The sequence below is a fragment of the Balaenoptera physalus genome (assembly GCF_965194825.1).
Source record: "Balaenoptera physalus genome assembly, chromosome: 3".
Lineage (NCBI taxonomy): Eukaryota > Metazoa > Chordata > Mammalia > Artiodactyla > Balaenopteridae > Balaenoptera > Balaenoptera physalus.
Genome location: NC_138890.1, coordinates 102,185,647 through 102,202,191, shown reverse-complemented (window position 1 = coordinate 102,202,191; position 16,545 = coordinate 102,185,647). Strand labels below are relative to the sequence as shown.

The 16,545-nt window shown below is 35.6% G+C and overlaps 1 protein-coding gene and 1 long non-coding RNA gene across 12 annotated transcripts in view; one reads left to right on the top strand and one right to left on the bottom strand.

The window, feature by feature from the left end:
- ARB2A (ARB2 cotranscriptional regulator A) overlaps window positions 1-16,545 on the bottom strand; it is a 432,252-nt gene that overhangs the window by 208,973 nt on the left and 206,734 nt on the right. The window lies entirely within an intron of this gene.
- LOC309659043 lies at window positions 6,964-13,460 on the top strand. The gene is made up of 2 exons (XR_014262538.1): window positions 6,964-8,411; window positions 8,730-13,460. It is a non-coding gene; the product is annotated as an uncharacterized lncRNA (long non-coding RNA).

Genomic DNA, 16,545 nt, shown 5'->3' with positions numbered 1-16,545 from the left:
CCAACTTAAGACACCGCCTTATCAGGCTTCCAGGGACATAGAGCTAGAAAGTTAACTGAAGGTCAGATTCTCATATAGAAGGGGAAAGAGTTTTGCTAACCTTTGACCCACAGCATCTTATAAGCAATATATGGAAAGTATTTAATCTATTTACATGTATTATTATCCTATGTTTAAAACTACTGTAAAATATTGTTGGCTCAAGTTTACATGTCAGTTCTACTATTAGCCATGGTAGCTTAAATTGAATCCTGTACCATTTCATTGGTTCTTCTCTATCCTGCTATTTATTTAATCTGCCATGTCACTTCTTCCTTCTAGAATATAAGCAATTTGAAGGTAGATTCTCTTTTGGATTCAAACTATAAACAGAAGGCATGCTATAGGCATTTAATAAACGACTAACAATGCTAGTACTATTGGTAATGACACTGTTGACAAAGTACCATGAAATGCATTGCAAAAACCAAGACAAAGGAATATTCAAACTCCATTTCAGGAATCTAGCTTCTAATAATCTGGAAAGTGGCAAATGACTGATGTTCAGAGATGTTTATCACTGTCTCATTTATAGAAGCAAATAACTGGATAATGCCTAAATGTCCAATAATGCAAAAATAAATATTTAAGTAAATTACAGTTTATCTGTCTAAGTAGCTATAGTATTCAGTGAGTTTATGAAGTAATATATGCAGTTCATCTAATTTTATAGGTGGTATAATTTTCATTATGAAAAAAGGCTTGAAAAAGACTAGGAAGAATCAAATAAAAATATTAAAAGCAGCTGCTTATGGATGGTGGGATTATGAATATTTTCTATTTTTAGCTCCTTTAGATCTTTCTGAACTTTCCAAAATTAGTACAAAGTGAATGCTCTTTATAATAAAATAAGAAAACAACAACCAAAAAATCAGAAATCCTACTGAATAACTACTGCTGGCTTCTTAGGGGGAATCAGCATCTGAGTGCGATCTTCACATCTTCATATCTAACAAATTCTAACATCTGCGCCGAACCCACTGCATGTTTACAAGCAGCAAATCAAAGGGGTGGTTTCAAATAGGTGTAAGAGTAAAAAGTGATAGCTGAAAAAAACAGAAAACTCACAAAAACTGGAAGAGCACATATAGCGCAAGGAGTCTGAGACTACTAGCGTTGTCGCTGAGCAACCTCAGGGCACTGCTGCATTTAAAGCACAATAACTGACAGGAACAATAGTGATCCTGAATCGTCAAAAGAAAGTTAATGATGCTGCATGAATTCCGTATTTGAAGGACTATAATTAAGAAATAGTTTAACTATTATTTTTAAAAACAGGTGATAAAGGAGATAAACCTTAGCTATAAAAAACCTGGCTTTCTTCTGTGACTATTTCCCAAGGCTTTCACAAATGTATGGCTTTTTTCTATTCAAGTGTTTAGGAAAGCCAGATCCTCATCATTATAAGATGCAACAAATTCTGCCAAATATTTGCTGCCTCCTGCAACAGTTAAGCCCAATAATGGTAGCACAGGAATTAATAAACTTAGAGTAGTTCTTAATATATATTTCTGACATATTATATCACTAAAACCCCATTTTATAAATGAGATGGTGCTGTTCCAAGGCACATCTGTGTCATTCCAACCCACAGCCCACACTGTGTCCACAATCATTACATATTTATAAAGCAGAATCCACAGAGTGTATACTACCAGCAGTGTCTTTTGAAACTAAACAGATTTCAAGAGGAAAGACTTTATAATATGCCTCAATTACAGAAATGCAAACATACTAAATCTACTTTACAGGTCTCTCCATGAATTTCACATCAGAGTGCATTTTGTATTGAGTAACTTCAAGCTGGATGATTTTAAAATATGCAAATATACAAAGTGCATGAAGACAAAAGTAAATCGATTAATTAGAACTTGCTAGTGGCAGAATGCAAAGAATATTTACACCGTGGAGTTCAGTAGTATTCAGAGTACAGGCTGAATTTCCTGATGTACTCTTGCCATCATTAATTGTTAAATGCCAGACAGAAGTGATACAGTAACCAAAGCCTTATCAACTATGCCAGATTCTACTACCTCGGCATTGCAAGGTCTGCATTTATGATGGAATACCTGAGCTGATAACACATGGAATTATCTAAACAACATTTGCATATTTGTGTAATTATTTTCTAAGGTTAATTAGCTCCTGTAAAGCATTTCGCCCTTTGAGACTGCTTACAGTGACAGGTTCACATATTTTCTGAACCATTGCCAAACCTGACAGATTTTTCTTCAGCTAACCTGTTGCTATGAAGTTATAAAATGAGTTCTCCTATAATACATATTTTAAACTTATAACTGATTTTAGGAAAAGTAAAATGAAAATTGAATGAATTTCAGGGTTTTTCAAATGTCCAATTTTAAAATCAAAACTTCAAGATTATTTGTTTTACTTCATATAAGTCTTTCTGTGATTACAATGGTAAGCATATCTACTAAGAAAGTTTCTTTATGAATAATAAAGTCTAGCATTTTTTACTTTAAACCAGCACATACCTATGTCATTAACTCCGGCTGTGTCACATATCACACACACATACACACACACACACTCTCACCAGCTGCCCTTAGTTCTATCACTGATTTGCTATTTACACTGGAGGCATCAGCTGGAGAAAGAACACTAATATAAAATCCACACTTTTTTATGACAAAATCTACAAATCAAAGTTGTTTCTTTTAAGATGCTAAAACCTCAATAGGTAAAATATGGCTAAATGAAATCCAAATGGGAGGCAGATATCCAAGTCAGAGGGATTTATGAGGATGCAAAAATGTAAGTTACCTTCTTGCACCCAACCAATCCACAAGTACAAGATAAAAGAAAATTAATACTTTTAGGAATTGGTCAGTAGGGTATGCTTTCAGAAGAAATGAAACACAAATAGCATATGACCCTAATCCACAAAGACACACACAAGAAAATCACATGGTTTAGCTTTAAACTTTTAGATGATTCTGTTATTCAACTCCTTTGTATACAAAAAGAGTATAAATTGTACATTAGTACAGAACAAAACATTTATAAGAATAGTTATGTGTAAAATATATTTTGTAATGTCATATGGAGTATAATTTTATTTTAATCCAGTTAAATACTTTGGATTAAAAATTTATCTTGATTTTGTCATATTTTAAATGTGTTATCTTTTAAAAAGTATAGGCCTTTGTGTTTAATGATGATTAAAGGACTAGGAGTACATATGAATGCATAAAAACTGATGTTACAGCATACATCTAGCAAAAACATCTTCAAAAATAAAGGACCATTATTTGGTCTTTAAATATTAAATGGAACCATATGAAGTTACCAATATTAGACATTTTTTACCTTAAAAATAGCAATTTCATACAATTCAACCTTAAACGTAATAAAAATAAACAAAAGAAATATAAGCTTGAGCTATTTTGAAACTATCAATTTTTTTCCTACCTTTTAGGTGTCAAGATATTATTGACGGCCATCAATCTTGGAGACAGATTCAAGGCTACCTTATTTGTCAATATGGCTATATTTAATAAACTATAAATAGAAGACATTCATAATGATCATAACTGACAAAGGACCAGTATACAGAACCATATCAAACACATTTGAATTTCACAGATTTTCAAGCTTAACATGTCCAAAAGTAAACTCTGTATCGGTTTCCCAAATTCTATTATCTGTTCTTCCTTTAGCCTTTCTCATCTTGTCAAGTGGTACCTCCACTAACCCAGATGTTCATGCCATAAATCTGGAAGTCATCCTTGACATCTTCCTCTTCCTCTATCTCTCTTATTGATCCAACTTAATTTATCCTCCAAAATATTTCTAGATCCATAAACTTCTCTCAATTTCCACTCTTACTATCTCAGCCCAAGCTATCACCATATCTTGCCTAGGACGCTAACCACTTGAACTAGCTATATGCTTTCTCTCATTTAATCTTTACAATGACTTTATGACATAGACACTCCAAATATCCCAGTTTACAGAGATTATTTTGTTCAAGGTCATACAACTTGCCAGATTACAAACTAGTCTGTCTGGTTCTAGCATCTGAACTTCTACACTATACTACCTATTCTTTTAAATGATATGTGTTAAAGTTAAACTTTGTCTTTTTATCCATTTGAATATAAAGTTCAAACAACAATTAACCAATGAAGTTAGGGGAAAAAAATGGATAACCAATTAATTATAACCTATTATTTATAGAAATGGTGCCAAATGCTTTGTGATTGGGCCATAATTGCCACAAAATAGGGATAACCTGGAATGAAAGGAAGATAAGAGCTGGTAGGATTCTTAGATTCCAAAAACATGTTCCAGAGCGTTTCTGACAAAATAAACACTGATGATCCTACTCACTTTAATAAAATTTAGGCTCTCCTCTCTTAGTGCAATCTACAATACAATCATAAAAATGCTTTTATAGCACATATGGAGGGAGGCACGGATCTAAATACTTCACAGGTATTAACTCATTTAATTCTGACAATCCTATGAAGTACTATTTTTACCCTCATAATCAGATAAACAGGCAAAAAAATGATTAAGGAACTTACTCAAGAAAATTGCTAGTATATGGCAGAGCCAGAATTCAAACCTAGGTAGTCCAACTCTGTATCAGTAATCCTAATCACTTTATACTGCCGTGTTAAAACACCTTTAATATCCTTTGTTCTATGTAGGCATAATCAAGGTTGTTGCTCTTTAGAGCAATGAACCAAATGGTGAAGGGCCTTTAAGAAAAAAGGGACAAGTGTTGCTTATATAGACATCATGCACTGTGGGCCAGGTTCACATGATAAAAAACTTTCTTTGTGAAATGAAGCTGTTGGTTTTCTGAAAGTTAAATGTGTCCTCCTTTTCCTTGAATCACCTCTGCCACCTTATGAGAATTAAACTGAACCTAGCTTGAGATCTATTATTAATTTTCTGCCATTCAGTCATCCATAACAAAGAATAAAGCTAAGTGAGAGAAGCTAGACACAGAAGACTACATATTGTATGATTCATTTTATAGGAAGTTCTAGAAAAGCCAAAACTATAGTGTTAGAATCAGTGGTTGGTAGGGTCAGAAAAAGTTTGTTGACCCTTGTTGTAAATACTTGCAATCTCAGTTCCAGCTTAGAGTAGCAGATTAAATATCCATATTTGACAGCATTATCTCCCCATACCCTATAAACACTACAGTAAAAGATTTTTTTTTTGTCAAAGACATAAATCCACAAGGCCTAGGAGGACAAGGGAGGAGAAAACACCATGACATTTGGAAGATGAGCAGATATAAGAATGGTAACTGATTTAGCACATCTGAGAAAGTCAAATCCCAAGCTGGTGATGGGGAAAGCTAAAAACCAATTCCATTTATACTGCAAAATCCTCCAAAGTACAGAGATAGTATTCTAGGTACCCCCAGGATTGAAGGAGAGTGGATGTATGTGCTAAAATAAGACTGTTTGACAGTAGTTCTTTTCCCCTCTTCCATTCCATGCAACTCGGTAAATGTCTTTCCACATTCTGACAGGAGAGATTTTGAAATGGGGATATCAGTACCATATGCAAATTGATATGGAATGTAGTGACCTACCTTCCCTGTCTTCCCCCAGCCTTCATCCCTTCTAAACTTTCAGATTGTAAGTAGTCAGACCTTCAGTCTCTAGGCAGAAGACTAGAGGAATCTTCTTTGGAAAATCAAACCAGGTTAAATAAAAGTTCTGAAGATACAGATGGACAGAGAAAGACAAATATTGAATGATCTCACTTATATGTGGAATCTAAAAAAAAATCAAACTCTGAAACAGAGAACAGATTGGTGGTGGTTGCCAGGGTGAGGAGCAAGGGGGGTGGGAAAATGGGTGAAGGTAGTCAAAAGGTATAAACTTCCAGTTATAAGATAAATAAGTTCTGGGGATGCAATGAAACAGCATGGTGACTATAGTTAACAATACTGTATTGTATATTTGAAAGTTGCTAAGAGAGTAGATTTCAAAAGTTTTCACTACACAAAAAAAGTGTAACTATGTGAGGTGATAGACATGTTAACTAACCTAAGATGTGTTAACTAACCTATTGTGGTAATCATTTTGTAATACATACATATATAAAATCACTACATTGTATACCTTAAACTTGTACAATGTTATATCTCAGTTATATTTCAATAAAGCTGGAAAAAATTCCAATACCAAAAAAACCCCCCAAAAACAGATTCAGATGGATGGGGGTGGACATGGAGGAAAATTCCCAACAGACTACTCAGATTACTTATAGTGAAGCTCAAACATCACACGTCTCACCCATACACTCAGAGTTCCAATTAGGTTTTTAATTCCCACTGATAAACATGAACAGACTGCCAAACATTATTAGACACATGAAGACAGCCTATAATACAAATGGAGAGACCAGAATAAATGGAAAAAGGCAACTTGGAAGAAACTGAGACTTCGCAGAAAGAGGAAAATTTCAGAAACACTGCCATTATTATTATCAGAGAGATCAGAGAAAACAGTACACTCATAAAACAAGAACAAGATCCTATTAAAAGGAATATTCAAAAAATAAAAAGAGCTCTAGAAAATTGAACGCAAAGTAGCAGAAATGAAAAATCTGATAGAGGGGTCAGATGGTTAAGTTAAAGAAATCTTCTAGAAGCAAAAAGATATAAAAAATAGAAAAGTAATAAATCAAACAGTAAGTTCAAGAGATTCATTATCCAAAAAAACATAAGGGAGGAAATAAACAACAAAATGTTTAAGAAAATTTCCCATAACATTAGCTGTTGGACTGAGAAAGCTGACAAAGTACCCAGTATAATGGCTGGATAGATCTAAATAAAGGTCTATCATTGTGAAATTTAGAACCCAGGAAAAGAATATTCTATAAGTTTCAAGATAGAAAAATGAAAGATTAGGATTCAGAACAATTCTGGACTTTTTAATAGCAACAGAAGAATCAAGATGATAAAAGAAAGTCTTCAAAATTCAAAAGGAAAATAATACCCAACTTATAATTCTATACCCAGCTAAAATATCATCAAACATAAGTGTAAGATAAAGATATTTTCAGACATAAAGACACAAAACCAAAAAAAAAGTATATCTCATTACTCTCTTCTAAAGAAACAACTGGAAGATGTGCTCCTTCAAAGTAAGAAATAAACCAAGAAAGACGAAGGCATGAACTATAGGAAATAGAAGAAATAACACAAGAAAGTAAAAAAAGGAATCTTCAGAAAAATGGTGAAGGAAGATGTCAGGATGATAGCTAGACACCAGATGCAGTGGGAAACCAGACTAGGTGGTAGCAGTGTGACTCAAGACACAAATATGCTGAGGGCTGTCATCACCATGACCCCCACTACAAATGCATCATCATCTTAAGACATAATGACCCAATGAGACTGATCTGGATTTGGATTTTCCTAATCACTAGCTAATGAGATTACTGTGTCCTGTTAATGCTCTGTTGCTGATTCAGCTGAGGACACTCATTATACTTCACAAAAGTGTTGTAGGACCTAGCTATAGACCAGGGTAAGCTTAGAAATAGGAAATACAGGGACTTCCCTGGCGGTCCAGTGGTTAAGACTTCACCTTCCAATGCACGGGGTGCAGGTTCAATCCCTGGTTGGGGAGCTAAGATCCCATATGCCTCGGGCCAAAAAACCAAAACATAAAACGGAAGCAATATTGTAACAAACTCAGTAAAGACTTGAAAAATGGTCCATGTCAAAAAAAAAAAAAGGAAATATAAAGAGCACACTCCCTTTAACCATATTTCTGCTTATTTCCTCTGCCAGATGCTCCAACTGTTGAAAGCCATGTTTTTTAAGACTATATTGTCTCCTGAGTTTCCTATAAGGGGCCTGTTGTAAATGTTTAGGGAAGCTGAAGTCAGAGCATGATCCAAAGTATGTGTTCAGCTTATCTGCTACTAGGAGCTTTCATCTAATACTAGCAATATTTTCCTTTCCTTACACAGTTAGGCCTGTGTTTGCTCCTCAACAATTCAAAGTGAACAACATATTATTTAGGAATACATATAGTAATAGTTGTAGTTTGACTGTGATATACCATTCAGTACCCCAAGCCCCCACCTCAGTAAGACTGAAGCACTCATTTTCCCATCTGCTGTGAGTGTTGATGGCTGACAGCTCTTGCAGCCAAGGATTCCCCAAATCCCTCTTTCCTGTCACTGATTTCAGGGAAAGAGGACTACCATGTCCAAGATTATGCTTCCTTCTTGGAGAGTAACTGCTTCCAAAGACTGGTTAGTGCTAGAGAATAAGTGCCTGGCTCCTTGCCCGAATTTTGGAGAACTCTATAGGACTATCTTTGCACCCTGTGAGGGTCAGTAGTGATGCCTTCACTTCTTTATAGGTTTTTTTTTTTTTTTAATTAATTAATTTATTTATTATTTATTTTTGGCTGTGTTGGGTCTTCGTTTCTGTGCGAGGGCTTTCTCTAGTTGCGGCGAGCGGGGGCCACTCTTCATCGCAGTGCGTGGGCCTCTCACTATCGCGGCCTCTCTTGTTGCGGAGCACAGGCTCCAGACGCACAGGCTCAGTAATTGTGGCTCACGGGCCCAGCTGCTCCGCGGCATGTGGGATCTTCCCAGACCAGGGCTCGAACCCGTGTCCCCTGCATTGGCAGGCAGATTCTCAACCACTGCGCCACCAGGGAAGCCCCTCTTTATAGGTTTTTATCCTGAGAATAATCCCCAGTAAATCTTCTATATGCTAATCTCTACATTAGAGTCTGCTTCCCAGGGAAACTGACCTGTGACAGCTGGCTCCAGTGAGTGGTCTGAAAAAGTTGACTCTAAAGTATTGAATAGAAATTTTGGAGCTGGATGACCTATCCACCAGCTGGCTGAAAATGCCAGTGGTAGGTGGAGCACTGATAAACCCTGGCACATAGTAACAGTGCAACTGCTAAAAACTTTCACCAGTGATGAACTGGAAGTATATACTGGTAGAAAGGAATGTACAAGCAGGTACATGTATTGGCACCGAAAAGTACATCATTAGAAGGACTATGGAATTGGATGGCTATTTCCAAAGGCAATAGAGTGATTAATCAGCATAAGACTAAGTGTGAAAGCCAGAGAGCTTCCTTAGCAGCATATAAAGAGGCTCTCATCTTCTGCAGCAGGAGGGCCAAAGAACCTAAGGACCAGGCCCAGTACTTTTATGAGAGAAGCAGGGCTCCAGGGAAAGCTGGATTCTCCCCTGGCAGGTCTCAATGTGGGGTTAGTACCCTGATTCAGGAGTGGAACCTAAAACATGGGATGGGTACAACTGGGTCACCTCAGTCCCCAGATTACCCTGAACCTTCAGGGCCTGCAGAAGTAGCCCATGTCTCCCAGTTAAAAGCTAGTGCTCTCCCCATTCTTGGAGATGGTACAGAAGCTGCTGCCTTTGCCAGACAACATGGCTTCCTCCATCCCACTTTCACATCCACTGCAGACCCTAGCCCAACAATTAGGATTAAGTCACAATATAACCTAGCCAGGGAAGTGCTGGGCCTCTTAAGGGAGAACGTGTAACGGGAAGGAGTTGCTTAGTCAGTACTGACAGGCAGGAGCAAGGGGAGTACAGAGTACAAGGGGACTAAATTCTGAAGGTGCTGGATCAAGGCAGGTAGAAAATGAAGTTGGATAAAGGAAAGTTGATTGATATATAAGTACCCACTCAGGATACAGGATTTAATACCTGCCTAAATTTTCTATTGCTGCAGTTACACATTACCACAGAATTAGTGGCTTTAAAAAGCACTAATTTATTATCTAATAGTCCTGTGTATTAAAAGTCTGACATAGGTCTCAATGGGCTAAAATCAAGGAGTCCTTTCTGGAGGCCCTAGGGGAAAAATCCATTTCCTTGCCTTTTCCAACTTATAGAGTCTGCCCCCTTGTCTTGCTGCCCCCTTCCTCCATCTCAAAGCAAGAAGCCTTGCATCTTTCTGGTCATTTTTCCAGAGTTACATCTCCCTCTCTCCCACTTCTGCCTCTCTCTTTCACTTTTAAGAACTCTTGTGATTACAGTGGGCTCACCCAGATAATCCAGGATAATCTCCCTATTTTAAGGTCCTTAATTTTAATCACATCTGCAAAATTCCTTTGCCATGTGAAATAACATACTCACAGGTTTCAGGGAGTAGGATGTGGACATCTTCGGAGGCCACTGTCCTGCCTACCACAACATCCTAGCAAGGACCCTGGGAGATGATGACAATTCCTTGCTACGCTCGCTCTTAGAACCCTGAAGAAAGTAATGATGTATATACTAAGTGAAGATCCTTGTATCACATGTTATCACTCACCAGACAGTGTCCATCTCAGAAGAGGCAATAAAACAACCAAGAAGACAGAAAGGCTCAGACAGTTTATGTCTGCCAGAGTCTGTTACTGGCTACCTTAGCGCTAGCACAATCGGCACGTGAATGGAAAAGTCAGTGTGGCAAGGATGGATGTGATGCACAGGCCCTCAAGCATGCATGCATCTCGCTCACCAAGGCTGATCCAGCTACTGCCATTTAATGAATACAGTCATCCTTCGGGATCCGTGGGGGATTGGTTCCAGGACCCCCCGCAGATAACAAAATCCAAGGATGCTCAAGTCCTATATATAAAATGACTTAGTTTTATATTAGTCGCTTATATAAAATGGTTGAATCCACGAATGTGGAACCTGTGGATATGAAGAGCTGACTGTGCTTCAGTAGAGTAAGAAGTAAAAAGAAACACCGTGTGTGTGTGTGTGTGTGTGTGTGTGTGTGTGTGTGTGTGTGTGTGTGTGTTGGGGAAGGGGTGAGGTTAGACTGTTATATAATCCTACAGGTAATTAGCATTATGACAGCACACTGAAGACATGCCAAGCATTCCAGACAGTTCAGTCTAGAACATTCTCTGGACAAAATGGTATAGTCAAAAGCTAAGTATGTCTCATAGTATCTATATCTGAATCTAAAGCAATAATTATAATATAGCAAAAACTCGTATGTCAAACCTGGGTCATCAAGAAAAGGTAAATTATTTTCAGTGTGCTCTATCTAAGAAAGTAAGGCATTACACAGAACATTTTACAGAAATGTAGGGAGTGGAGGAAGGGAAGTAATCCTCATGGAAGCTGGTATTTCCTGGGGGCCTTAGGAAGCTGAGGCGTTTGTATAGGCAGGACAATTATTGTTAGGCATCAGTGGATCAAATGTAAATGCTTATGATTTGATATCCCTGCTTTGTAAGACACATGTTAACCAGATGATTTGTCTGTGATTATACTGTGAAAGAGGAACTGTTCCCAAATATTTGATAATTTATTTTAAAACTATGGAAGGATTACGTACATCTGCCAGCGACAACATATTTTCTCTCTCAACCCCTACCCCACCCCACAAAGACCGATTCTCATCCAGAGAATGCCATTTAACCAGCTTTATGACTTCGGGTAGTTCGCTTATCATCTTGGATGCTCATGTTCCTCATTTGTACACAGGAGGTTAAGCTGTGAGACCTCTAAAATTATACCTTCTTTTAATCAAATAGAACAAAAACTTGGGAACAAAGAGTATATTATAAGGAGGTTGAACAGATACAAAATATGAAGCATGGCAAACAGCATAATAATAGATGTTTGAATTCAGTCAGGATATAACTAAGATGTAATTAAGTTACTTATATACTTGAAATAATTATTTACTTTGTCATAAACCAACTTCTTAAAACACCTTGAAAATATAATAATAAAAAATTTAATATTAATTCAAACATACTATATAGTATAGCTTCTCTACATGCTGTAATCAAACCTAATTCATTCAAACAAATTTGGATATTCTAAATTTGTGAAAATTTGAATTTAAGTTCTATTTTAGCTTCCAAAAGTGAAGACAAGGTAGCAGTTCTAGAATTCATTTATTAGAAGTCTAGTCTATCTTACGATTTTAAAACTAGATATTAAATTTTGGTTATCAATTGATATTTTTAAAATGTTAATGTAGATTTGAATTAGCAATGGTTTTATTCCAATGAGACAGATTCCCAGGAAAAGGACTGCTGGGTTGAAAGGTATATGCTCTCTCACATTCACATCATACCGGGTGAGAGCAATCTTTTCTTTACATCCAGCCAACAATAGCTACTAGAACCTCTTCAAATTTTTATCAATTTCACCAGTTTACAGTTGTAAATATCAGTATTTTGACATGCATTCCTCGTTAATGGAGATGTTACTAAAATAAAACCAGTGCTTAGCATAATATGCTTTTTCACGAAGTTTTGTCTATTTACTGAAATAATTTAACTTGAAAAAAACTTTTCAACTTGCCCTAATTAGTGTAAAAGTTTTAATAAAAAGCAGGCATTTTAGAATGTTTCTATCCTAAGAAAAACATTTCCTCTACCACAGCCTAGATTTTTCACCGTAAAAACAAACTAAAATTTTTACACATTTTAATAGTAAAAGAGCAAACTGGTATTTTAGAACAAGGTCACACCAAATGTTTCCTTTATTGTCCATCACAAAACACAGAGAACGATTTTACAATGCTATTTTTATTATCTCCTATGTATAGCAAAGATATTCTAATTAATAAGAAAAATATGAGAAAAAATAAAACTAATATTTATTTTATTATTATTAATTATTATAGTAATGATAGCAGCTAACATTTATTGGGTGGTTACCTCTTAACCAGTTTCTGATCAAGTAGTTTATATGTATTAACTCATTCAATCCTCACAATCACACTGTGAGGTAGGTACTATTATGATTCCTATTGCATGAATGAGGCACAGAGAAGCTGAGTAGCTTGTTCAAGTTAAAACAGCTAATTAGTGCAATTCAGGATTAGGGCACAGGAAGTCTGAATTGAAAATCCCTACTGTTAACTCATGTGCTACACCAACTCTCCCTCTGATCTTTCTGTCCTCCACAGTGTCTTGCAAGTTAACGTGTACAAGGGCCTGAAGTTTTAACTTGCACTTAAGTACTTTATTAAGAAAAGCAATCTGAAGACTCTTGTAAAAGAATTATAGGAAATTTAACTTCTATTAGCAACATGATGAAATCATCAAAACTAAAATTATATATCCAAATTTTTAAAAAGAGATCAACTAGTACATTCAATAAAGGAATTCTAGAGCCTCTACCTTGCTTCTTTTTTTTTAAGACTAAAATATTATTTCCTTGTTCCCTTTGGCATCACTAATCAAACCACAAATACTTCCTCTGTAGCATATGTAATTACTTGAGACTAAATCCACAAGTGAGGATTCTGAGAATTGGACTACATCATGTAATTAAAATATGACTAAGTATCAGATTATTATTATATAAAATATTTTAAATTAAAAAGATGAATGATAAAATAAAACTGTAGTCGTTTCAGCAAACCAGACAATCTCCATTTTAGGATAACAGAACAGAAGGCTTCAAAGAATCTTCATATGCTGTAAAGATCATCAGGACTAGACTGTCACATGGTGACCTTGCTGGCATCTAACTCCTCTAACAGTATTTGGAAGTGCATTGTTTCAAATCAATAACTAATTAACAAAGTACAAAAGAAGTTGCACTGTTTCCTTTGCTCCTTGTTAAAATGGCTTTTGGCAGCACATGGGCAGAAAGGTCGCTTTTATGACATCTCCAGGAGCCTTTCAACACCCTGCCTCTGTCAGATTAAATTACTTTTAGCAATTAATTGTCATAAGTTAAAACAGAAGCACATTTGTTACAGCAGGCTGTCATAATGACATGGTGAGTAGTTGTTTTGATATGAATTTCTTCCACTGACCTTCTATCATATCTTAATTTTTCTGGTTGACCTAACTGGAAGATTGGGAGCATGTCTTAACTCAAAAAGCACAGGATAAACCTTGGGGGTCTTGGAATGAGACACCAACAAATAACTGAAAAAAACATTTCCACAGATACTTTGGAGAGCAGAGGTTCTGAAACAAAGGAATGTGTAACTTGGAAGTTAAATTTAAAACAAAATTATTCTTAACACAAAAATACAGAGTGCAACAAGAATTTTCTATTGAGTTCATAAACATGAGATTATGGGGTCACTGTCATAGTGTACCAAAGGTAAATATCTAGAAATAGAATGCTATAAGGAAATGTTAATTTTTAAAGACAAATTTCAGTAACAATATTATAAAATATATGATATATGTGTCTTCTACCTGATAAATGTGCCGTTTAAACCTTCATAACTTTATAAAATCAGTTACTACTAATAATTCTTTATCAAATAATATTCTTTGTAAATCTATATTTGAATAGAACAGAAAAAAATCTTTTCTAATTGACGATTTTAATACTCTGGTAAATCCAGTGATAAGTCAGACAGTATTTTGAACAGTGAATAACATGTGCAAATTTTTGTCCCAAAGGTTAAGATAATTTTATATTTCATTTTTTTCCTACTGCTATAAATCTGCTATATTATTTTGCTATTTTAAAATTTAAGAAAACTTCATAGAAGATGAAAAAGATACTAGGTTAAAACTCGGCCAGCTCAAAAGGACAAGGAAAATGAAAAGGGATGACATTTTCAAGAAATCCTGAATCCACAAAAACAGTGATTAAAAATAGCTAACAGTTTTCAAGTGCTTACTCTGATATAGATACTGTATTAAACGCCTAATATACTCTAATTCATTTAATCATCATGATACTCTGGGCAGTAGCTACTACTATCTCCTTTCCACAGGTAAGGCAACTGATACTCAGAGAGTTTTAAGTCACTTGTTCAACATAACACAGCTAGTGAAGTTTCTCTGACTTCAGATTCCATAATCTTGAGTTAACCCAATGGTACTTTTTATATATGTATACACACGCATACACATACACACATGTGCTCTGTTTAAACCACAATAACTTTATAAAATCACTTACTACTACACATGTGTATGTGTATGTATCTAAGAACAACCAATTCTTTCCAGTTGTAAAAAACAGACCTTGGGCTTGAAAGGGGGTATGCCTGAAAAACTGACCTTCCATTCTTCTAGTTCACAGTACACACTGAAAATGCCAGAGTTGTTTATCTGATCTGTAACTGAAGAGCAGGAGGACTTATCACCAGAGTCTCCAGAACAGTTGGGAGGGGTCATAATAAGTATATCTAGAAAGATGTGGGCAGGTAGGTGAGCATGTGTGAGGTGAGGAGTAACTCTCAAATCTGATGGGATGCTTACTGTGATGAGGGCCTGTGGACACCTGAGGACCAGGGAAGGGCGCTCTTCCTGCTTAGAGCATATGACTGAGTCCTCCGCTCTATGGAATTTACTGTGAGCAGTTACCTTTTTTTATAATCTTTATCTACATTAAAGGAACTTAAATGCTTTGTCTCTGTTGTTATCTTTCTGGGACTCACCATCAGTCTTGTGACAACCATGATCTAGAAATGAAAATTTAAGCTCTTTTTAGAATAATGCCAAATTATGATTATTTGCAAGTGTGCTATATAGCTGAATGGGCAAGATTAATACTGTATATATTTAAATTTGGAGTCAATGTGAGTTTTTTTTTTTTTTTTTTTAGAACTATAAACTAACTTAACTAATTAACTGGGTAAAATGTTCCCTTGAGATATGTGTTGTGAAGGCAATTGCACAGTGGTAAGAAAATTTCCATTTAAATACTTTTAATCTCCAATGTTTACAATACATTTTCTAAATTAAATCAGTGCATTTTTTATTCATTGTGTTTGTGGTTAGATATTAAGGGGGCTTTGTTATCCCTCCAACAGCACATTCTGTAGCACTGAAAGATTAACACTAAAGGCAAAGTAGAATTCATTCATTTTGTTAGATGACCTCATTAAGTACTTTTCTATTTCAGAGGGTGTTACAGACAAAATACAACTAACTGATAAAACTGTAACTTAGTATTCCTTTCCATTTATTGAAAACCAGTGGCATCTCTTAAACGGTAGCTCATTCTAAGGATGGGAGAAGAAAATAAAATGATCATTTTAATAAGAATTATTTCATATTTTCATGGAATCATAAAAGTTAAGAGACTATGGTCTACCACTTATTTGCATGCCTATCCATTTTACAGACAAAAAAACTGAGCCACAGAGGTATAAAATGACTTGTTCAATATTTCTCATTGGTCATTGTAATAATTTCATTAGTTGAAATTTCAGTTCTCACAAAGGCATGAACACTAACACACCATATATTACATGTGTTTTATAAATCTTTTTTTTTAACATCTTTATTGGAGTATAATTGCTTTACAATGTTGTGCTACTTTCTGATGTATAACAAAGTGAATCAGCTATATGTGTGTATGTGTATATATATATATATATATATATATATATATATATATATATATATATATATCCCCATATCCCCTCCCTCTTGCGTCTCCCTGCAACCCTGCCTATCCCACCCCTCTAGGTGATCACAAAGAACAGAGCTGATCTCCATGTGCTATACGGCTGCTTCCCACTAGCTCTCTATTTTACATTTGGTAGTGTATATATGTCC